Genomic DNA, 23,803 nt, shown 5'->3' on the forward strand with positions numbered 1-23,803 from the left:
ACAAGGTATCCAAATTGGAAAGGAAGAAGCAAAACTCTCACTGTTTGCAGATGATGTGATACTGTCATGGTTTGAAAGGATTATGTGCCTCCATCTTGTGGAGACAGCTGTTTCTTTTATTCACTATTCAGTACTGTAGGTTGGAAAACTGATTAGATTATTTCCACAGATATGTGACCCACCCAATTGGGGGTGGAAACTTTTGATTAGATGGATTCTACGCAGATGTAACACACCCAATTGTGGGTATTAACCTGTGATTAGAGGGAGATGTGACTCTACACATTCCAGGTGGGTCCTGATCAGTTTACTGGAATCCTTTAAAAGAGAAACACTTTGGAAAAAGCTTTGGAGCCACAAGAACCATGAGAGCCCATGCAGTCAGAGACCTTTGGAGATGAAAAAAGAAAATGCCCCTGGGGGACCTTCATAAAACAAGAAGCCTGGAGAAAAATCTAGCAGACATCACCATGTTCACCATGTGCTTTTCCAGTTGAGAGAGAAACCCCAAATGTCATCAGTCTCTTTGAACCAAGGTGTTTTTCCCTGGATGCCTCATATTGGATATTTCTATAGCTTTGGTTTAATTTGGACATTTTCATGGACTTAGAACATGCAACTTAATAAATACCTCTTTTTAAAACTCATTCCATTTCTTTTTTTTTTTGCTTTTTTTTATTAATTAAAAAAATTAACTAACACAACATTTAGAAATCATTCCATTCTACATATGCAATCAGTAATTCTTAATATCATCACATAAATGTATGATCATCATTTCTTACTACATTTGAATCGGTTTAGAAAAAGAAATAGCAAGACAACAGAAAAAGAAATAAAATGATAATATAGAGAAAAAAATAAAAATAAAAAATACAAAAAATATATAAAAAAACAAAAAAAAAACTATAGCTCAGATGCAGCTTCATTCAGTGTTTTAACATAATTACATTACAATTAGGTAGTATTGTGATGTCCATTTTTGAGTTTTTGTATCCAGTCCTGTTGCACAGTCTGTATCCCTTCAGCTCCAATTACCCATTATCTTACTCTATTTCTAACTCCTGATAGTCTCTGTTACCAACGACATATTCCAAGTTTATTCTCTAATGTCGGTTCACATCAGTGGGACCATACAGGATTTGTCCTTTAGTTTTTGGCTAGTCTCACTCAGCATAATGTTCTCTAGGTCCATCCATGTTATTACATGCTTCATAAGTTTATTCTGACTTAAAGCTGCATAATATTCCATCGTATGTATATACCACAGTTTGTTTAGCCACTCGTCTGTTGATGGACATTTTGGCTGTTTCCATCTCTTTGCAATTGTAAATAATGCTGCTATAAACACTGGTGTGCAAATGTCCGTTTATGTCTTTGCCCTTAAGTCCTTTGAGTAGATACCTAGCAATGGTATTGCTGGGTTGTATGGCAATTCTATATTCAGCTTTTTGAGGAACCGCCAAACTGCCTTCCACAGTGGTTGCACCATTTGACATTCCCACCAACAGTGGATAAGTGTGCCTCTTTCTCCGCATCCTCTCCAGCACTTGTCATTTTCTGTTTTGTTGATAATGGCCATTCTGGTGGGTGTGAGATGATATCTCATTGTGGTTTTGATTTGCATTTCTCTAATAGCCAGGTAAATTGAGCATCTCTTCATGTGCCTTTTGGCCATTTGTATTTCCTCTTCTGATAGGTGTCTGTTCAGGTCTTTCTCCCATTTTGTAATTGGGTTGGCTGTCTTTTTGTTGTTGAATTGAACAATCTCTTTATAAATTCTGGATACTAGACCTTTATCTGACATGTCGTTTCCAAATATTGTCTCCCATTGTGTAGGCTGTCTTTCTACTTTCTTGATGAAGTTCTTTGATGCACAAAAGTGTTTAATTTTGAGAAGCTCCCATTTCTTTCTTTCTTTCTTCAGTGCTCTTGCTTTAGGTTTAAGGCACATAAAACCGCTTCCAATTGTAAGATTCATAAGATATCTCCCTACATTTTCCTCTAACTGTTTTATGGTCTTAGACCTAATGTTTAGATCTTTGATCCATTTTGAGTTAACTTTTGTATAGGGTGTGAGATACGCGTCCTCTTTCATTCTTTTGCATATGGATATCCAGTTCTCTAGGCACCATTTATTGAAGAGACTGTTCTGTCCCAGGTGAGTTGGCTTGACTGCCTTATCAAAGATCAAATGTCCATAGATAAGAGGGTCTATATCTGAGCACTCTATTCCATTGGTCGATATATCTATCTTTATGCCAGTACCATGCTGTTTTGACCACTGTGGCTTCATAATATGCCTTAAAGTCCGGCAGCATGAGACCTCCAGCTTCATTTTTTTTCCTCAAGATACTTTTAGCAATTCGGGGCACCCTGCCCTTCCAGATAAATTGGCTTATTGATTTTTCTATTTCTGAAAAATAAGTTGTTGGGATTTTGATTGGTATTGCATTGAATCTGTAAATCAATTTAGGTAGGACTGACGTCTTAACTATATTTAGTCTTCCAATCCATGAACACGGTATGCCCTTCCATCTATTTAGGTCTTCTGTGATTTCTTTTAACACTTTTTTGTAGTTTTCTTTGTATAGGTCTTTTGTCTCTTTAGTTAAATTTATTCCTAAGTATTTTATTCTTTTAGTTGCAATTGTAAATGGAATTCGTTTCTTGATTTCCCCCTCAGCTTCTCCATTGCTAGTGTATAGAAACACTACAGATTTTTGAATGTTGATCTTGTAACCTGCTACTTTGCTGTACTCATTTATTAGCTCTAGTAGTTTTGTTGTGGATTTTTCCAGGTTTCTGACGTATAGTATCATATCATCTGCAAACAGTGATAGTTTTACTTCTTCCTTTCCAATTTTGATGCCTTGTATTTCTTTTTCTTGTCTAATTGCTCTGGCTAGAACCTCCAACACAATGTTGAATAATAGTGGTGATAGTGGACATCCTTGTCTTGTTCCTGATCTTAGGGGGAAAGTTTTCAATTTTTCCCCATTGAGGATGATATTAGCTGTGGGTTTTTCATATATTCCCTCTATCATTTTAAGGAAGTTCCCTTGTATTCCTATCCTTTGAAGTGTTTTCAACAGGAAAGGATGTTGAATCTTGTCAAATGCCTTCTCTGCATCAATTGAGATGATCATGTGATTTTTCTGCTTTGATTTGTTGATATGGTGTATTACATTAATTGATTTTCTTATGTTGAACCATCCTTGCATACCTGGGATGAATCCTACTTGGTCATGATGTATAATTCTTTTAATGTGTTGTTGGATACGATTTGCTAGAATTTTATTGAGGATTTTTGCATCTATATTCATTAGAGAGATTGGTCTGTAGTTTTCTTTTTTTGTAATATCTTTGCCTGGTTTTGGTATGAGGGTGATGTTGGCTTCATAGAATGAATTAGGTAGTTTTCCCTCCGCTTTGATTTTTTTTGAAGAGTTTGAGGAGAGTTGGTACTAATTCTTTCTGGAATGTTTGATAGAATTCAGATGTGAAGCTGTCTGGTCCTGGACTTTTCTTTTTAGGAAGCTTTTGAATGACTAATTCAATTTCTTTACTTGTGATTGGTTTGTTGAGGTCATCTATTTCTTCTTGAGTCAAAGCTGGTTGTTCATGCCTTTCTAGGAACTTGTCCATTTCATCTACATTGTTGTATTTATTAGTGTAAAGTTGTTCATAGTATCCTGTTATTACCTCCTTTATTTCTGTGAGGTCAGTGGTTATGTCTTCTCTTCCATTTCTGATCTTATTTATTTGCATCCTCTCTCTTCTTCTTTTTGTCAATCTTGCTAAGGGCCCATCAATCTTGTTGATTTTCTCATAGAACCAACTTCTGGTCTTACTGATTTTCTCTATTGTTTTCATGTTTTCAATTTCATTTATTTCTGCTCTAATCTTTGTTATTTCTTTCCTTTTGCTTGCTTTGGGATTAGTTTGCTGTTCTTTCTCCAGTTCTTCCAAGCGGACAGTTAATTCCTGCATTTTTGCCTTTTCTTCTTTTCTGATATAGGCATTTAGGGAAATAAATTTCCCTCTTAGCACTGCTTTTGCTGCATCCCATAAGTTTTGATATGTTGTGTTTTCATTTTCATTCGCCTCGAGGTATTTGCTAATTTCTCTAGCAATTTCTTCTTTGACCCACTCGTTGTTTAGGAGTGTGTTGTTGAGCCTCCACGTATTTATGAATTTTCTGGCACTCCGCCTATTATTGATTTCCAACTTCATTCCTTTATGATCCAAGAAAGTGTTGTGTATGATTTCAATCTTTTCAAATTTGTTAAGACTTGCTTTGTGACCCAGCATATGGTCTATCTTTGAGAATGATCCATGAGCACTTGAAAAAAAGGTGTATCCTGCTGTTGTGGATGTAATGTCCTATAAATGTCTGTTAAGTCTAGCTCATTTATAGTAATATTCAGATTCTCTATTTCTTTATTGATCCTCTGTCTAGATGTTCTGTCCATTGATGAGAGTGGTGAACTGAAGTCTCCAACTATTATGGTATATGTCTATTTCCCTTTTCAGTGTTTGCAGTGTATTCCTCACGTATTTTGGGGCATTCTGGTTCGGTGCATAAATATTTATGACTGTTATGTCTTCTTGTTTAATTGTTCCTTTTATTAGTATATAGTGTCCTTCTTTGTCTCTTTTAACTGTTTTACATTTGAAGTCTAATTTGTTGGATATTAGTATAGCCACTCCTGCTCTTTTCTGGTTGTTATTTGCATGAAATATCTTTTCCCAACTTTTCACTTTCAGCCTATGTTTATCTTTGGGTCTAAGATGTGTTTCCTGTAGACAGCATATAGAAGGATCCTGTTTTTTAATCCATTCTGCCAGTCTATGTCTTTTGATTGGGGAATTCAGTCCATTAACATTTAGTGTTATTACTGTTTGGATAATATTTTCCTCTAACATTTTGCCTTTTGTATTATATATATATCATATCTGATTTTCCTTCTTTCTACATTCTTCTCCATACCTCTCTCCTCTGTCTTTTTGTATCTGACTCTAGTGCTCCCTTTAGTATTTCTTGCAGAGCTGGTCCCTTGGTCACAAATTCTCTCAGTGACTTTTTGTCTGAGAATGTTTTAATTTCTCCCTCATTTTTGAAGGACAATTTTGCTGGATATAGGAGTCTTGGTTGGCAGTTTTTCTCTTTTAGTAATTTAAATATATCATCCCACTGTCTTCTAGCTTCCATGGTTTCTGCTGAGAAATCTACACATAGTCTTATTGGGTTTCCCTTGTATGTGATGGATTGTTTTTCTCTTGCTGCTTTCAAGATCCTCTCTTTCTCTTTGACCTCTGACATTCTAACTAGTAAGTGTCTTGGAGAATGCCTATTTGGATCTATTCTCTTTGGGGTGCGCTGCACTTCTTGGATCTGTAATTTTAGGTCTTTCATAAGAGTTGGGAAATTTTCAGTGATAATTTCTTCCATTAGTTTTTCTCCTCCTTTTCCCTTCTCTTCTCCTTCTGGGACACCCACAACACGTATATTTGTGCGCTTCATATTGTCCTTGAGTTCCCTGATACCCTGTTCAAATTTTTCCATTCTTTTCCCTATAGTTTCTGTTTCTTTTTGGAATTCAGATGTTCCATCCTCCAAATCACTAATTCTATCTTCTGTCTCTTTAAATCTATCATTGTAGGTATCCATTGTTTTTTCCATCTTTTCTACTTTATCCTTCACTTCCATAAGCTCTGTGATTTGTTTTTTCAGTTTTTCTATTTCTACTTTATGTTCAGCCCATATCCTCTCCATGTCCTCCCTCAATTTATCGATTTCATTTTTGAAGAGGTTTTCCATTTCTGTTCGTATATTCAGCATTAGTTGTCTCAGCTCTTGTATCTCATTTGAACTATTGGTTTGTTCCTTTGACTGGGCCATATTCTCAATCTTCTGAGCGTGGACCATTATCTTCTGCTGCTGGTGTCTGGGCATTTAGTCAGATTTCCCTGGGTGTCGGACCCAACAAGGTTGTAAGATTTTTCTGTGAAATCTCTGGGTTCTGTTGTTCTTATCCTGCCCAGTAGGTGGCGCTCGTGGCACACGTTTGTCTCACGTGTTTGGAAGGGATCCCCCCCGGTCACCGATCTCCGCGGCCTGGGGATTTCTGATCCAATTCTCTCCGTTGTTTCGGGGGGCCGCGCGTGGTGGGGGCGTCTGCCGCCGCGGCTTGAGGGGACCCTGTGGCTGGTCGCCGGCCGCAGTGGGCCCGGGGAATTCACCACCGGACCACGAAGTCGCCCGCGGGGGAGGGGCGTCGGTCACCAGCCGCCGCAGCCTGTGGAATTCCCCACCGGACCAGGAAGCCGCCCGCGGGGGAGGGCCACCGCGGCTTGGGTAGCCCTCTGATCCGAGACTCATAGCCGGACCAGGAAGCCACCCGCAAAAGAGGGGTGCCGGCCGCCACGGCTTGGGAAACTTGCCTCTCCGAGACTCTCAGCCGGCCCGGGAAGGAGCAAGGATTTTCTTTTTAAAATATTAACAGAAATAAAGACTACATTTCATGGTGCCAAGTGCATATAGATTTAAATGACAATTTAATAAGAGGCACTGAATAAAAGCAAAAGACAAAACAACCACCACCACTACTCAGAAAACTCAGAAAAGAAGGTACAAATGAAGAAGTCCATTTCTATAATAAATCTCATAATATTTCCATACGTATATATGGATTTATATATATCGTGTCAGTTCTGTTTTCCTGGAGAACCCTAATACATCTCCTAACTGCAGTTACTTCCCCTTTTGCTCCTACAGTAAAGTTTTTAATCACTCTGTCAGCAGGTCTTTGTCCATGGTTTAGCAACCAGGAGTATAAACAGTACAAAGACCTGTGTCTCTGTCTAAGTTTCCCCTATCCTAATGAATATCACCTATGTGCAAAAGATTCCAACAATACTGGTATCCATATTCACATCAATTGGTTGTTGTCTCTTACAGGGTTGACATGATCATATTTGTTTCAAAGACATGAACTGTTTTTGCTTTGCTTGTTTATGCTGCTACTCTCCTTCCTCTTACACTCCCACCTACACATTTTCTTTTTCTTCCCTGAACTCTGAACATGAGGAGAAAAGGCTTTTTTCTGAGAAAATTCCATGATAATAGATAGAAAGGACTGCTTCCCAGATAGGTAGTTAAAGCAGACACCATCCATATCTGGCATGTCAGAACCAATATATATGAGTAATAAAAAATTACACACATACAATTATTTCACTTCAAAAAGTTCCTTGTGGGCACTACACATGGAACATTCAGGCCCCTGTCAATAAAATACAATTTGTTCTATAATTTTCTAGGACCTGCCTTGCTCACTCCAGGCATATTTCAGTTCTCCAGTTCCAATGCTGTCAGGTTTCTGACTCATAGCTCTAACGCAAGTGATGAGCTCTCTCCTATTCTTTGAACCTTGATCTTTTCTTCTGCTCAGGCTTAACTCCTCTTGAGATGTCTGCCTGGCTGGCTCTTTTTATCAAGAATGCCTTTGACCCTTCAGCTCCAATTACCCTGAAGTACCCTGGCTGAAGGGTTACAGACTGTGCAACAGAACTAGATACAAAAACTCAAAAATGGACAGCACAATACTATCTAATTGTAATGTAATTATGTTAAAACACTGAATGAAGCTGCATCTGAGCTACAGTTTTTTTTTGTTTGTTTGTGTTTTGTTTTTTCCTTTTTTTATATATTTTTTTATTTATTACTATTTTTTATTTTTTTTCTCTATATTATCATTCTATATCTTTTTCTGTTGTTTTGCTAGTTCTTTTCCTAAATCGATGCAAATGTACTAAGAAATGATGATCACACATCTATGTGATGATATTAAGAATTACTGATTGTATATGTAGAATGGAATGATTTCTAAATGTTGTTAATTTTTTTTTAATTAATAAAAAAAAAAAGAATGCCTTTGTATATACGAAAATGGTAGGGAGGAGATGCCCAATTGTAGAGGTCCTTGTAAGACACAGCATGCAAGTCCAGCTGCTAGTTGTTGTATCGAGGTGACCCACCTGACCCCTGCAAAGGTCTATTCAGATGCTTTTCTACAGCTAGCTATGCGCTAGAGGTTAAATGACCCTATTTCAAATATTGAGAGCTTGCAGCCATGAAGATGAGCCAAGACACTATCTCAATTTTACTAGCTTTATTAAAACAAGCATGCAGATGCTAGCCCTCTGATTCCAGCTAGCACCTCTCAGTATTGGTGATAAATGCTGCCCTAGCTGAAGGCCCTAATTGAGAAGGCCAGCCTGGTCACTTTGCTACCCATTGCCATATTGTAGCAGGCCCCTCAGGCATTAATTGATTGCCTGTTTTAAACAGTAAACAGTAAAGTTTTCCGTGGTCTCCCCACACACACACAGCCTCTTCTGTATCTCTCTCCCTTTTCATATGAATCTTCTTTTCCAAAGACACATAGAAGCCTATGATTTCTTTTCCTTTCCTTGATAAAAACTAACCCTTAAATGGTCTGGTAATTCTATTTACATAAAAATAGAAAAACTGTGACTTATCCACATACATAAATGCCAAACATACTATTTGGGGTATTATCATATAGGAGAGGTCTTAGTGGCAGCCCTTGCACTCACACCTAGGCAGGGAGGGTTTCTTATTCAATCTATGTATGAGTGTTAATTACACAGTTGAGAGTGTTAATTACACAGAAATAAAATTATTAGTCATTTTAAAGGCTATGTGTACAATGGACAATCAGAGAAAGAGGAAGTGAGATCTTGGGTTGGTTTGTAGTCAAAAGATAGACCAGAAATTAATTTGTCATTCTCAAACAAAGCAGCTATCCCAGCGGTGCCTGGCCCACTGTTGCCACAGGATCTGTTGCTTGTCTGGGGCCATAGGGTGAGTCTATTATAGAGTCCATATGGTATAATGCTCATTTCCTGCATTCTAGGCAAACAATACGTGGATGGCCTTCCGATTATATTTTAACAGGCAAGGTGGCTAAAAAAATCCAGAACTTCGCAAACAGCATAAATCTACAGGAAAAGTAGAAGTACACTGAGGGAAAATCAGCACTTCCTAAGGATAATATTGATGATGATGATGCTATAATGGGGGCAATATTTGAGAATACTACATAAATTTACTTATATTCATAGTTAACTCTAGTTCTTAGTTGACTTGTAGCTCTCATATCAAGAGACATGCAGTTTCTTATCACACAGGGATTTTACCTCTGTCATTAAAATAGAACGTAAGGCTTAGTGATATCAACGAAGTCCCTGTAAAGAAGGTGAGGGAGAAATCCTGTCCCAGACAGCACTTGGAAATCACACACAAAATCAGGGAGAAGAGGAGGAATAACAGGCTGACACCTGAACTGACTTTTGCCTGGAGGGCAAACATATTGTTACATAGGTTGAAAAGAAAGCCAAAAATCAAACAGCATTTTGCCCACTCCAGCTGCAATGAGACTTCCATGCAAGGGACTCTGCCAACCTCCAGCAGGGGGATGGGGTGAATGAGTTGAACAGAAGTAGAAGGAGTGACAGAGCTCTTTGCTCCCTATGGTCTGTCCACTGCGCGCACAAGAATCCTGAAAGTTTATATGTGCCCTGGTAAGGAAATTGGGAGAGACTGGGAGGACCACTGAACTGGTAGAGGCCTAGAGTTGGGAAAACGAAGCCTGCAAGGTCAGGGCCCTCAATGCTAGAGGCAATGTCAAGTCACGAACAGATAGCAGTGGATACCACCGTGCACCAACATCCAATGGAACTAGTTTCCTACAATGGATATTAGTGGAGATCAGACCAGTCACCTCGTGACAAGACCATTCAACAGAGATAACACGTGAACTTCACCTTAACCAGAAGACCTTGTAAGGTTGTTTCCTATATAGAGAAACTGTCTTTGGAAAAAATGATGTGGGTTGGGGAAGCAATTGCCCCATTAAGGAAATTAATTTTGGATAGACCAAATATTTATTTGAAAGTCTTTTTAAAGCAGGTAGATACCATGGTTCCTTCCACTACCAGGAGCAGCTCCCTGCTGTTCAGCAGGAGGTTATAAGAAAGAATTATGGGAAGGAGCCACATTTTCTTTGCACATCTTAGTGGAATGTGCAAATCTGCACATTTATTGAGTGTTTACTACATGCCAGGCACAATGTTAAGTGTTCTACAAATCTTATTTTATTTAATCCTCATTGTGAAGTTAGTACTATTATTTCCCTTTAAAGTTGAAGAAATAGAGGCACAGAAAGATTAAGTAACTTTTGAAAGGTCATTGATGGGACTATAATTTGAACTCAAGCACTATGATTCCAGAACCAGCGCTCTGAATACCTATACTATATATTCTTAAAAATCTTCCTTTTGTGAGCTTCCTAAATACATCTCTGCTTCTTGAACAAGAACAATCAAGATTATACTGTTCAATGATAAAAGGAAACTATCAGGCAATATGGAGAGTGTGAAACCTATTTATATAAAAGTATGTGTTTATCTGAAGACAGAGAGACTTATCTGGAATGACAGCCATCAAAAGATTCAGTACTGTTGGCCTGGAGTAATAAAATTTGGAGTGACTTTTAAATTATGGATTCCCTTTACAAGGAAAAAAATACAGTGAGGTTTTTATCAGTCAGCAGAGAATCAGCTTCACTGCAATAGCAAATCACAAAATCTCAGTGGCTTAACACATACAGGTCTGGCAGCTCTATGGAGTATCTTCCTTCTGAAGATGACTCAGCAATCCGATCTGCTTCTACCTTATTGCTGTACCATTTTGACTTGGTGTGTAGGGCAACAGAGACAAAGGATGAAAGAGAATGATGAATTTACACCTCCTGATAAATGCCTTCATTGACTTAGAATCAGTTACATGTCCCACTTAAACTTGGATACAGGTAAGCACAAATAATCTTTATTATAAAGCATTTTCTATTTGAAAACCATAAAAAGAAAAAAAAGAGCATGGGCTCTAGAGTCAGGCTGCCTGGATTCATACCAACTTAGACACTTACTGACTACACAATTCTGAGTAGTGCCTCAGTTTCCTCATCTGTCAAATGAGGATAACAGGGTTGCTGTATAGATTAAATAAGATTATATGTTGACAGGTGAGGTAGATTGTTTGCACAGATGATGGTGATAAATCCGCGTATGCCTGCCCCTTAGTAATGTGACTTTTCCCCACTCTTCTATTAAAAAGTTTTCCTCACCCTTGAATCTGAGTTAGCTCTGTGATTTGCTTTGATCAGTAGAATGTGGTGGAAGTGACATGTGGGACTTCCAAGCCTAGAACTCAGGCAGCCTTTCAGCTTCTGCTCTCACCTCTTAGAACAACGCCCTCAAACTACCATGTGAAGAAACCTGGTCTGGTCTCTGGATTTATCAATTCTATAAATTTATAAGAAGACTGGAAATAAAACCTGCATTAGTACATGTCAGAGTGCACATACAAAAGTTTCCTAAAAGTTGTGTTCCATGAAATATTATCTCCTTAGGGGAGAGGAGGGGCAATGGATAAGGATCTTTGCTCAAATAAGCTTGGGAAATAATACATACTGTATCTTTCTCTTAAGACTACTGAATATTCACAATGATTTCTAGCATGCCAAATGCCATGAAATGTCCTAGAACAGAGCAATCTTTTTACATTTTGCTATCTGGTTTCCCAAAAATATTTGATCCTGGGGTCATTTATTAATATCCTGTGGAACTGGTGGGTCTGTGAATTTCTATTGGAGTATCAGCTTAGTTCACTTCATACATCTTCTGAAGGAACTGCTCCCCTCCCCCTAGATCTGGAGTCATCAAACATTTTCTGAAAAGTGTCATATAATAATATTTTCCACTTTGGGGGGCCATATATACTCTCTGTCACATATTCTTCTTTGTTGTTTTAATCCAACTCTTGAAAAATGCAAAAATCGTTCTCTGTTCACTGACTGTACAAACACAGGCTGTGGGCCAAGGGATATAATTGTCACTCTCAGCCCTAGATCCACATGGTTGCCATATGAGTAACCACACTCTTGACCACAGGTGTTTGGTCTAGGAGTAGGTACATAACCCAAATTGGGCCAATTATAATCTTTTCCCTAGGAAATCTGAAAGCAATTAAGGTATCTTGTCTCAGTCTGGCTATTCTTTTTTAGTGAGGAAGGGAAACCCAAGAGCAGTAAGCAATAGCCACTTCCTACGTTAAATAGATAAATTTTATGGCATGTGAATAAAGCTGTTAAAAATAAAGATGAAATGGAAAAATTCCTTGAAAAAATTTACCAAACTAATACAAGAAGAAATGGAAAATATGAACAAAATTAAATATCAATGAAAACGAACCCTCAATTTAAAACTTTCCAAAAAGAAAACTTCAAGCTGAAATAGCCCCAGTGGTCAATTCCTGGAAACAGTTAAGGAAAAAAATATCAATTTTCCACAAATTCCTTCAAAGAATAAAAAAGAGGAGAGAATAGTTTCCAATCTTTTTATAAGATCAGCAAAACCTTGAAATTTCCTTCTATCCCAGTTTACTGAGAACTCATGAGGAGGTGTTAAATTATCAATATTTTTTCTTCTCTGTTGAGATAATTATATGGGCTTTCTCCTTTATATAAAAAGGATAATACATTATAACCAAGTAGGATTTATGCCAGAATGCAATCTCAGGATAAGCAGTAAAAGTACAAATTATAAAAGACTGTACTTCACTAAAACTAAGAACTCCTATTAATCAAGACACCAAAAAAGCTATCGCTAATCTCTACTGTTGTACCAAGGGAAGGAGTGTGGGAGAATCTGACTTGTGTGCGATTAATAAAGGTGCACATTGTATGTGGATAATTTCAAAGCAGTAATAAAACTGACTAAAAGCCAGCCTACATTTTATTATCAACATTCATTGAAAGATCTAAATAATGTGATAACAAAATGCCCTCTAAAAAGAAAAATCTTTGGTTGGTGCAAGCTTTAAATTAAAATGTGATCCAATCAACTGAGATAACCTGAGATCCTTTCAAGAGTACAGGGGGTTGAAATATTCTTATAATAGTACTAAAACAGTATTTGTCTTTTTCATGTGTTTTAATGTGTGTTCATGGTCTAAAAGCAATGGTGAGAAAAACTGCTCATTTCTTAACAAAAATCAAGGCAGAGGGACGAATGGTACTAGTAGTCACTGTTTTCTTTACTGCTACACACTAGCAGTTAAAAACAACATCATCAACAAAACCCTAGTTTTAATTAAGAATATCCTTGATGAACCAGGAAAAAGCTAATTTTATTAAATCTTGACTGTTTCACGTCCATCTTTTTTTCTGTAACAAAATGGAAAATAAAGCATTTCTCTATACCAAAGTACAATGGTTGTCCTAAGGAAAAACACTTTTGTCACTATTTGAATTATGAGCTAATCTAGCTACTTTAATGGCACACTTTTTTGACATGAAAAACAAGTGACAGACTATAGTTATTCTGGCTTGGGTATTTAGAAGATAATTTCTCAAAAATTAACAATATGAGCCTGCCACTTCAAGGAAAGCAAATAAAATATACGTCACCTAAAATTTGAGTTTTCATGGGCCACGGTGGCTCAGCAGGCCGAGTTCTCACCTGCCATGCTACAGACCCTGATGCCTGCCCATGCAAAAAAAAAAAAAAAAAAACATATTTGAGCTTTCAAGACAAAATTGAATGCTGGAAACCTTGTTTCTCCTACTGTAAACTTGATAGCTTCTATGAGTATAAAGACTCTTCTGATGAGATTAGTGATGATATTAACAAATGTGGTATTTTTGCTATTGTAAAATGAAATGTAACAACATTTAGAAGAGCTGCATAACTCAGAGAACTATTTTCCAAACGACCAATGCTTAAGGTTACATTCAAAATGCAGACACATCAATTGATTTTAACGTAACAGAGTACAAAAAATTCATCTTCATGGTTTCAAAATACATATTGTTACTCACCTATAAGAAACTACCTCTTGTTGAGTTTTGGTATAGTATATCAAGGAAGAGTATCTACAATATCTAAAAAGGCTATTAAAATAAATCTCCCTTTCTCCATCTACATATTTATGTAAGGCCAGATTATTTTTTCATATTCTTTAATCACAGCAACAAACTGCAACAGATTGAATTCAAAAGCACATAAATGTAAAACAAGGTCACTCTTTCACTACATTTTGTTTTGTCTTGGAAATGTAGTTATTTTTCATAACATGTATTATCTGTGTTAATGCATGTAGGTTTATCACCTGTTTTTAAACAAATCATTAATATTTAAAATTTTCCTCAATTTTAATTTCTAATATGATTAATATCCTTAGATATAACCTATACAAACAAAAGCAAAGAAATCTGTAATTTTTTTTCTCTTGCATGGGCAGGCACTGGGAATCGAACCTGGGTCTACTGGCATGACAGGCAAAAATTCTGCCTGCTGAGCCACTGTGACCAACTCAGAACTTTGTAATTTGAAGAGTGAAAAGATATCCCAAAACCAAAAAGTTTGAGCACTAACAACTGCTACTATTACTGAGTTTTAATAATACATGTAAGTAAGTGGTGTGATGGTGGTTCAGTGACAGAATTCTCACCATACCAGAGAGCTGGGTTTAATTCCTACTGCCTGCCCTTGAAAAAAAAAAGACTACACATAAGCATCAATTTAGCACTTTTTTTTTTTACTTATTCTGTAATAAATAATAAATATTATATTCTGTTTGGAAGTTAACACAGAGAGCTCCACTTCTATAACAGTTAGTTTACTACAGACATGGAGTCAGTTACATGCATTCATTTCAGAAGGTAAGTTCGTAAAGATTTAGAATCATTCAGCAGGCTTACCTCATGTCCCACCCCTGTAGAACCACATATTCTTCTGTTTTAACAGCAGATTCAAAATAAAGCAATGATAGAACAGTGATTGTAAAGACAAAGAATTCAAGTTACTTAAATTCTTTTGTCCTATGTGAACACTCGGAGCTTCATTTGTGTTTAAAATTTAAAAGTGAAACTGTGAACTGTGAAATATAATTTGGGGTTAGGCGGTGGTAGTATTGGGGGGGAATATTTTACTGAATTTTAATAATGTCTATAAAATTGAAATGTATTCTTTTTAAATTGCTAATTTTGTTAAGCTAAAGAACAAATCTGGAAAATAATATTTATTACTAATACATGATTATTACCAAAAATAATTTTATCATGTAGAGGAAAGTGATGCTAACAAATGATCCACTTGGGGTGCCATAAATATTAGTTGACCACACTGAATGGTGAGATACTCAATGCTTTTTCCCTAAGTTAAATATCAAAGACATGTTTTACAAACATTTCCATTCACATTTTTCTCTTAAAATTATGCCTATGAGAATTACCTACATTGTTGCATTATCAACAGTTCATTTTCTTCAAGCTGGTGAGTTTCTCCTCATTTTTCACAACCCTACCCCATATTACTTCATAAGCAAAGTCCTTTCAGTTCCTTAGGCAATTACTTACCCCCTTTCTCTATGGTCTGAGAGCACTTTGTAAGTTTATAACTACCACAATTTATTACACTGAACATAGTCTGTCTTTTCTTTGAAACTTGCAATCCCAACTTGGGACTATATTTATTAATGTTTGTTGAACCAGCTGGTCTTTGCCATCAATATTTCAAGAGAGGAATAGACATGTAAACATATTTAGGAAGTAGAATGAAATAAGGGCCAATGAGGGGTATGTATAATTCAAGTTTCATCCAATCTAAGAATCAGCTTTATAGCTGAGGAGTAAAGGATGAGTAAAATTCTGACAGGAGGAAATTCATGGAGTGGAGGTCAGGATATCAGATGGAGGAAGGTGCTTCAGCATAGAAAGCTCTTCCTCAGTTCAGATTTGGAACACATTTGGAAAGCAAAGTCTTTGACTAAAGACAGTATCTGAGACTGATGCTCAGAAAACTAAAGGCCTAAGGTGCTCCCAAATGTGGGAAATATCCAAAGATTTTTTTCCAGACCTAGAACATCCCCTGTCGTTATCCTCAGTCTTAGCTCTGAGTTGGCTACCATGGAGACCATCTAAGGCTCATGTTTTTCAGTTAATCATATCCAAGAAAACCCAGACAGGAAAGATTCTAGTATATAGGTTACACCAAATTAAGTGACTAGGTTCTTGGCAGTAAGCAAAAAGCAACGGTGTTTTGTAAGGGTGTGTAGGCCGCGGTATCCTAAAATGCAAAAATCCTTTGATTTTTATTTCATTTTTCTGATTTTCAAGCAAAACACATTTATTTTAGAAACTCTGGAAAACACAAACACACCCAAATAGTAAAAATAAAATCACTCATAATCCCTCGTTCTTTTATGGTGAAAAAACAATATAACATAAAACTTAACATAAAAAACTTCCCCTACCCCCTCAATCTCATCACCCATCACCCCTGAAAAAGCCACCTTTATTAATTTCTTCCTTATCAATCCTGCCAATTTCTTTCTTGCTTATTCATTACTGACTCAACAAACATTTACTGAATAGGTATCTTGGACCAAGCACTGTTCTAAACATAGACATTTCATTGGCAAACGAGTTCAAAAAGATTCCTGTTACATCTAGGTACATTTTACATCCTTCTACAGAAAATAAAATGTATTTTAAATATGAAAAAAACAGAAAAATATTAGCTAGTAATAAATGTTATACAGAAAACAAGCAAGTGACATTATTTTCTGTGAAGACAAAATCAGCCCAGAGAAGATAAAGGGAAAGATACTGCAGGTTTAGAGAATAAAAAGTAATAAAAAGGCCTTAAGGTAAGTAAGTAGAGAGAAGGCCAGTGTGGCTCTATAGTATAGTGGGAATTGGGAGAGATGGTGACAGAAAGATATGAGATGAGGTGGGAAATGTGGGCCTGGAACAAACCACGAAGGGCTTTTGAGGAGGAGGGTATTTAGAGAGAATGGCTTTATATGCAAGGGGAAGCCAGTGAAGAGTTTTAACAGGGCAGTGATATGAACTAATTTATATTTTTAAAAGGTGTACTACAGATGCACTGTAGAGAGTAGATTTAGGACACAGATTCCAAACAGAAAGGCCAAAGGCACTCAAGAAGGTCATAAACAAAATTCAAAGAGTTCATTACCTTGAATAGAGACAGTTACCTGGTCCGGTCCCTCAAAGAAGTGAAAATCTGAAAACTGTTCTAGTTTGTCAATCCTCCAGTTACTTCTCCCAAATTATCAAAGTGATTATCTCTAGTTTCAAGGATGCAATTGTAGCAGGGATGCCCAACTTATGATTATAGCATGGTTCTTCCTTTTTCTGTTGTTTTTTTTTTTTCTTAAGATAGTGTTAAAATCTAAGCCTATTGGAAGCCTACTAACATAACGGTTTAGAATTGAAGACAAACTGAGTCTTATCTAAGGGGACCAGATTGAGAGTGACTTTGGGGTCACGACAGAAGAGTCCTTACAACTTGAACCAGGCACTTCTCTATCCCAATCATCCTCACCTCAGATTCTGGCCAACAGCAAAAGGGAAGCATATGTGAGTAAGAATACCTTCTATCAGAGCAGGGGATGGAGTCCTGGGACACACACCTGGAGAGAAAAAAGATCAAAACCTTCTTGAAACTTTTTCATTAGGAGTATTGTATTAGTTAGGGTTCTCTATAGAAACAGAATCAACCGGGAACACTCGCAAATATAAAATTTATAAAAGTGTCTCATGTGACCGTGGGAATGCAGAGTCCAAAATCTGCAGGGCAGGCTGTGAAGCCAACAATTCTGATGGAGGGTCTGGACGAACTCCACAGGAGAGGCCAGCCGAAACAGGAAGAGCCTGTCTCTTCTGAATCCTCCTTAAAAGGCTTCCAGTGATCAGATTAAGCATCACTCATTACAGAAGACACTCCCCTTTGGCTGATTACAAATGTAATCAGCTAGGGTATAGCTTACATGATTATGATTTAATTCTATGAAATGTCCTCATCGCAACAGACAGGCCAGCACTTGCCCAACCAGACAAAAAAGTATCACCACTCTGCCAAGTTGACACATGAACCTAACCATGACAAGCATTGTCTAAACAGGGGCACTACTTACAAAAAAAACACAAATTCCTGTGTTCTGGCAACCATAATGATAACCCAGTTTGAAAAACACTATAAATACCTGTGAGGAAAACTCTGGAAGAAGCTATGGAACACAATGCTCAGCAAGCACAGACTGAGGAAAACACATCCAAACTTCCATAGCCCTCACATGTGGTTTTTGGTTAAAATAATTGTGGACACCGTGGTTGGCAGAATATTACAAGACTGCCAACCAAGCATATTATACAATGACTAGCATATTAATACACTGAACAATTGATATTCAGTAAAACCACTGAGATTACTGGCATTGAAGAAGAGAATGACTTAATTTATCTTCCATTATATATTTTGAGATGTAAAATTATCTCTCCATGCTTCCTAAACAAGTGAACTCAATTGTCTGGGACCATACAATGTATTAAATGACACTTGGAAGCCCTCATAAAAGTGATTAGTATGTGCACGCTCAGGGCTCTAAGTAGAGCTCTTGTTTTAGCATTCAGAGAAACATTATGTGTGGGTAAATGAACATACATGTGGATGTGAGCAGGACAGTCCTTTTTTATTTCAATGGAATAACAGAATTTTAGAGAGTTAGACTTAGTGATCTCATCCCATCTCATGCCTTTAAATGCTATCTATATACACTACCAATCTCAAAATTTATATCTCTAGTCCTAACTTCTTCCCTGAACTTCAGACTCCTATTTCCAACTGTTTACTTGACATCTGCATTTACTTTAAAATGCATCTAAATTTTACAAGACCAATTCTGAACTTTTGATCTTCTCTACAATCCTCCTCCCACATTCTTTCCCATCTCAACTGAAGGCAACTCCACCATTCCAGGTGCTCAGTCATTTTGATTCTTTTTTTTTCTCTCTCACCTCACTTTCAAATCCTTTAACAAATCCTTTCTATTTTACTTTAAAAATATATCCAGTATCCAAAAACTTCTCACCTCCTTCACTGTTATCATCTCAAGACACCATAAGTTCTTGCCTTGATAAGCATAGGAACCTTCTAACTTTCCCCTGCTTCTACACTTGCCCTTACTCAGTCGACCTTTAACACAACAGCTGAAGAACTCTTTTGTTTGTTGGTTTAATTTTTATTATGAAAAGGCTCAAACAAATACAAAAGAAGAGTGAACAGCATAATGAACCTTCATATCCTGACTCATTATCCAAATTCAAATTTATCAGTACATGACTCTTCTGGTTTCATTTACATGCCCATTCACTTTCTCCCCACCCCAAATGGGCACTTGTCCAAATTCTCCAATGATTTTTCATCTCAATCAGAGTAAAATCCAAAATCCTTCAAGCAAATAGTGCTATCTTTCTCACTCTTCCTGCAGCTTACTTACTCCCCACAGCAGCCTCCTGGTTTAGTTTTCAAACATGTTAGGATGCTCTTGCCAAAGAAATTTGTACTGTTTCCTCTGCCTGGAATGTCCCCCCTCCTACCAGCACCCTGTGACATGCACCCTCTCTTTTACTTATATGTCATCTTCTTATTTTCTATCATCCTTCCCTGTTTTATGTTTCTCACAATAACCTCTATCATTCTTACTTGGTCTTTATTTTTGTCCATAACATTTATCATCATCAAACATACTACATATTTTACTTAATTATTTATTGTCTATCACCACGTGCTAGAATGTAAAGACCAGGAGGACAGAGATTTTTTACTTTCTTCCTTCACTGTTGTACTCAGATACCTCAAATACTGCCTGACATGTAATAGGAGTTCAATAAAGAGCTGTTAAATAAATGAATGACAGGAGTAACAAAGGAAAGGGAAATCATCCTCCTCAATTCTTTAAACAAACATTTATTGACCAGGCATGGTACTAGACACTAAGTATACAGTTGTAAATATAACAGGTATGATCTTTGCCCTCGGAAAGCTTAGAGTCTTAGTAAGCATCTGCTAAGGATCAAGCCCTTGGCTAGACAATTTTCATACATTATATCATTTACTGTACACAATATTCTATGATGCAAGCATGATGGTCCCCATTGTGCAATTTAGGAAACTGAAGTCAGAGAGAGTAGGTAATTTGCCTAAAATGACTAGCAAGCAAATTGGCAGAACGGAATGGGGGGGGGGGGAAGGGGAGGGGCAGGCTTCTGTCCCAGCTCTACTTAACTCCAAAGTCCATGTTTTATAGGCCATCTGTTTTAGTTTCCTGGAAGCTAAAGCAAATACCATACAATGAACTAGCTGAAACAACAAGAATTCATTTCTCATGATTAGAGGCTAGAAATCTTGCTTCCCCTTCCCCTACCCTCCAGGGTCAGTATCTTCTGGCTGGACAGCAATGTTGGGGTTCCTTGGCTTTTCTATCACATGGTAGGACACGGTGGTGTCGTCTCCTTCATCTCCTTGGTTCTGTTAACTTTCAGCTTCTGGCTGCTTCCTGAGACTTCTTCCTCTGTGGCCTTCCCTACAAAGCCTCAGTAATAGGATTAAAACCCATCCTGATTCAGGTGGGCCACATCTTAATAAAGTAACTTCATCAGAAGGTCCTATTCACAATGGATTCACACCCATAGGAATGGATTAACATATTTTTCTGGGGGTGTATAACTCCAAGCCACCACACCACCTACTTCATTTTGAATCCCCTAAATTTGTAGACAAATTATCTGGTACCCAAAGAGTTAAAGTGACATCTCCCATTTAGGTGCTGCTAATTCCAGGGCTACTGTAGACTGAAAGAGCTCCTTCTTAATGGAAAGACTGTTCAGCCAAAGAGGAAACATGTGCAGCAAAAAGAAAAAAAATGGAAAAGACAGCTGTCTCAGTATGTCTGAATTATTTATTATCCCTGAGTGTGCTGACATGATATTTAAAGCTAAACATCTTTGTCCCCAACCCCAAGGACTATATAGAAGAATCACGTGTAATACCAATTTGCCTCTCCCTCTTGACTCCCTTTCTGAGAAATAACTGTACTGGATTAAGACTTGCTGCTTGTTCCTCTTGGATCAGGATGTCCCTCACACAAGTTTTTTTGAGCCCCTGGGTTTCCTGGGGTTCTGAAACACTGAAGGCAAAGAACAAAATGGAAAAAGTGTTTTTCTTCTCACTCCTCCTACAGTTGCTTTGGCAATTGTTCCAGCTATTCTTTGTGGGCAAAGGGACCAGGAAACTGGCCAACTGAAGAAGAAGGGTGAGGGTTTTGGAGATTCTTCAGGGCAGTAGCAAGCATTTTTAAGTTTTGGGTTTAGGTCTCAATTAGATCTCCAGCAGGCAGAGTGAGGCTTCTGAAATCAAGGAGTCTTCTCTTCCTTGAATATTCAGAATCAAGAAAGCCATCAATACTTTCAGTACCATCTATTTTGATAGTAGGGAGTTGGGAAGTAGGAAGGGGGAAGGATGGAGGAGTGGGAAAAGGACAAAGAAAAAGTAGTTTCAGAAAAAGGTGTTCAGAATACAGATCAGTTTTCATCCCTTCTAATCCCAGAGGGAATCATTTTGGAGCTAACAAAGACATTTTGAATTATAATGGTATATGATATAAAAGTTTCAGAAATGTCAAATGCCATGTATTGTATCTTCTGGCCAGAGAGAGCCAAAAAGATGATGATAGTGACAATAAAAATGATAACTTATTATATACATACTTTGCATAGTACATTAAGTGCTTTACAAGATTACTTCATTTGATTTTTCACAGCTTTCCTTCCTTCTGTGAAGAACCTGCTATTATTATCCTCCTTCTACAGATGAAAAATAGAGACTCAGATAAACTACATCACTCACTTTAGAAACCACAGCTAGTAAGCAGTGGAGGTGCAATTTAAACCTATGTTGGTTTAGCCCCAAGGTAATGTGCTCTTACCCATGAAGGATAAAATCTTTGTGGTCTGCAGTGGGGACAAGTGGCCATTAAGGAAAAAGTATGTGGGAAGTAGTGGTGGGTACTTTAAGTTTGCCGTGCTGCTATGACAAATACTACACAATGGGTTTAAAAAAACGGGAATGTATTGGTTTTGAGGCCAGAAGTCCAAACTCTAGATATTGGCAAGGCTTATTTTCTCCCCAAAGACCAGTATTCTGGCGTTGGCTGCTGTCAACCCTTGGAGTTCCTTGGCTTTCCCATCACATGGTAATGTCTTCTCCTTTCTCTTCTGGGTTCTGACTTTTTGCTTCTCCCTGTGTCCTTCTTCTTATAAGGCTTCCAGTAATCCAGATTAATACTCACCCTGATTCAGTTTGCCATATCTTAACTAAAAATAGCATCTTCAAAAGGTCCTATTTATGATGGATTCAGACCCACAGGTACGTGGATTAAGATTAAGAACATGCCAAATATTGGTACATAATTCAACCTATCACAGTGGAGGCAAGGTGATGGTAAAGAAGAATAAAACTGAAGGCTGAAGCCTTGAGGGTTTCCTATGTTTCGCTTAGAGAGACTATGAATAGAAGCGTTTGAAAGTTTTATAATTTCTCAGTTTTGGTTTCTTAGTATTTTGGTTTGTTGGTTAGTGGGTTTTTTTTTGTTTGTTTTTTGCGTGTGTTTTGTTTTTGTTTTCATCCGTAATTAGTGGTAAAAAAAAAAAAAATCCCTTTAAATCCAAAGGGCCAATGGCTTGTCTTCATGGGAACACAGAGTTATGTTAGCAATTGAAAAAGGGAAAGAAAACTGGGCTAAAACTTTGAGATCAGCAGCAAAGAGGAAAGGAGAGAACTTGTCTTCTTTGGGCCAAAATAGGAACCCTGGAGTGAAGTGAATGAAAGGACTGCACACAATATGATAATCTAGTTGCTTTTTCCAATCCCTGCTCTGCAACCCAGGGAAATTTTATAGCCAGTGCAAGCAAAAAACCTGAAGAGTAGAAGACAATCCATATACCACCCATCTCCCACCCTGACACATATATTTATGCTAATCTACTTCCTATTACTGGTAGCCATAGGCAAATGATTGCAGGTAGAGTTACAGGGAACAAGTCTGGAGATGGATGACAAAAATACTTTTTAAAAAAAAAAATACTTTTAAAATAAAAGGTATTTAGATACTTATATTACACCTTTCTCAAATATTCGTGAAGAATTATAAATGCTATAGAGATTGGAAAATTGATGAACAGCAACATAAAAAGTATTTTACTCATCTACAAAATGGTTAGATCCCTGACTTACAAGTTTACCTGCTGGGCTGGATTGAATTTATTATATGCCCCAGAAAAGCCATGTTTAAATCCTGATCCAATCTAGGGGGCAGCAGTTTCTTTTAATTCTGATTCAATATTATAGGGTAAAAAAAAAAAATGATTAGTTTATCTCCATGGGCATGTGATGCACGCAAGTGTGGATACGACCTTTTTTTTTTTTTTTCACTGGAAAAGTCTTACCTTTATAAAACCATCTTCAAGAATCAAGGCTACTGGAACACAGCTCAACAGTTTCAGGTACTTCCCTCCAGCCACTCCAATACAACATAAACAGAAAAAGGATATCTATATAATGCATAAGAATAACCTCCAGGATAACCTCTCAACACTGTGAAATCTCTCAGCCACTGAAACTTTATTTTGTCTGAATTTTTTTCTTTCCCCTTTTGGTCAAGAAGGTCCCAGATGCTGGGTCCTGGATCATCCTGGGAGTCCTGTCCCACAATGCCAGGGAGATTTACACCCCTGGGAGTATGCAGCAGGGAGGGTAGTGAGTTCACCTGCTGAGTTGGCTGAGAGAGAGA

At 37.4% G+C, this 23,803-nt stretch overlaps 1 long non-coding RNA gene across 2 annotated transcripts in view; it reads right to left on the reverse strand.

Annotated features, from left to right (window-relative positions):
- The window catches only part of LOC143653876 (uncharacterized), a 104,020-nt gene that overhangs the window by 74,456 nt on the left and 5,761 nt on the right, over nt 1–23,803 (reverse strand). For both annotated transcript variants that reach the window (XR_013161584.1, XR_013161583.1), the window contains exon 2: nt 17,500–17,587. This is a non-coding gene — a long non-coding RNA (uncharacterized LOC143653876). The remainder of the gene's footprint in view (nt 1–17,499; nt 17,588–23,803) is intronic.

This window comes from Tamandua tetradactyla, chromosome 13 (assembly GCF_023851605.1).
Source record: "Tamandua tetradactyla isolate mTamTet1 chromosome 13, mTamTet1.pri, whole genome shotgun sequence".
Lineage (NCBI taxonomy): Eukaryota > Metazoa > Chordata > Mammalia > Pilosa > Myrmecophagidae > Tamandua > Tamandua tetradactyla.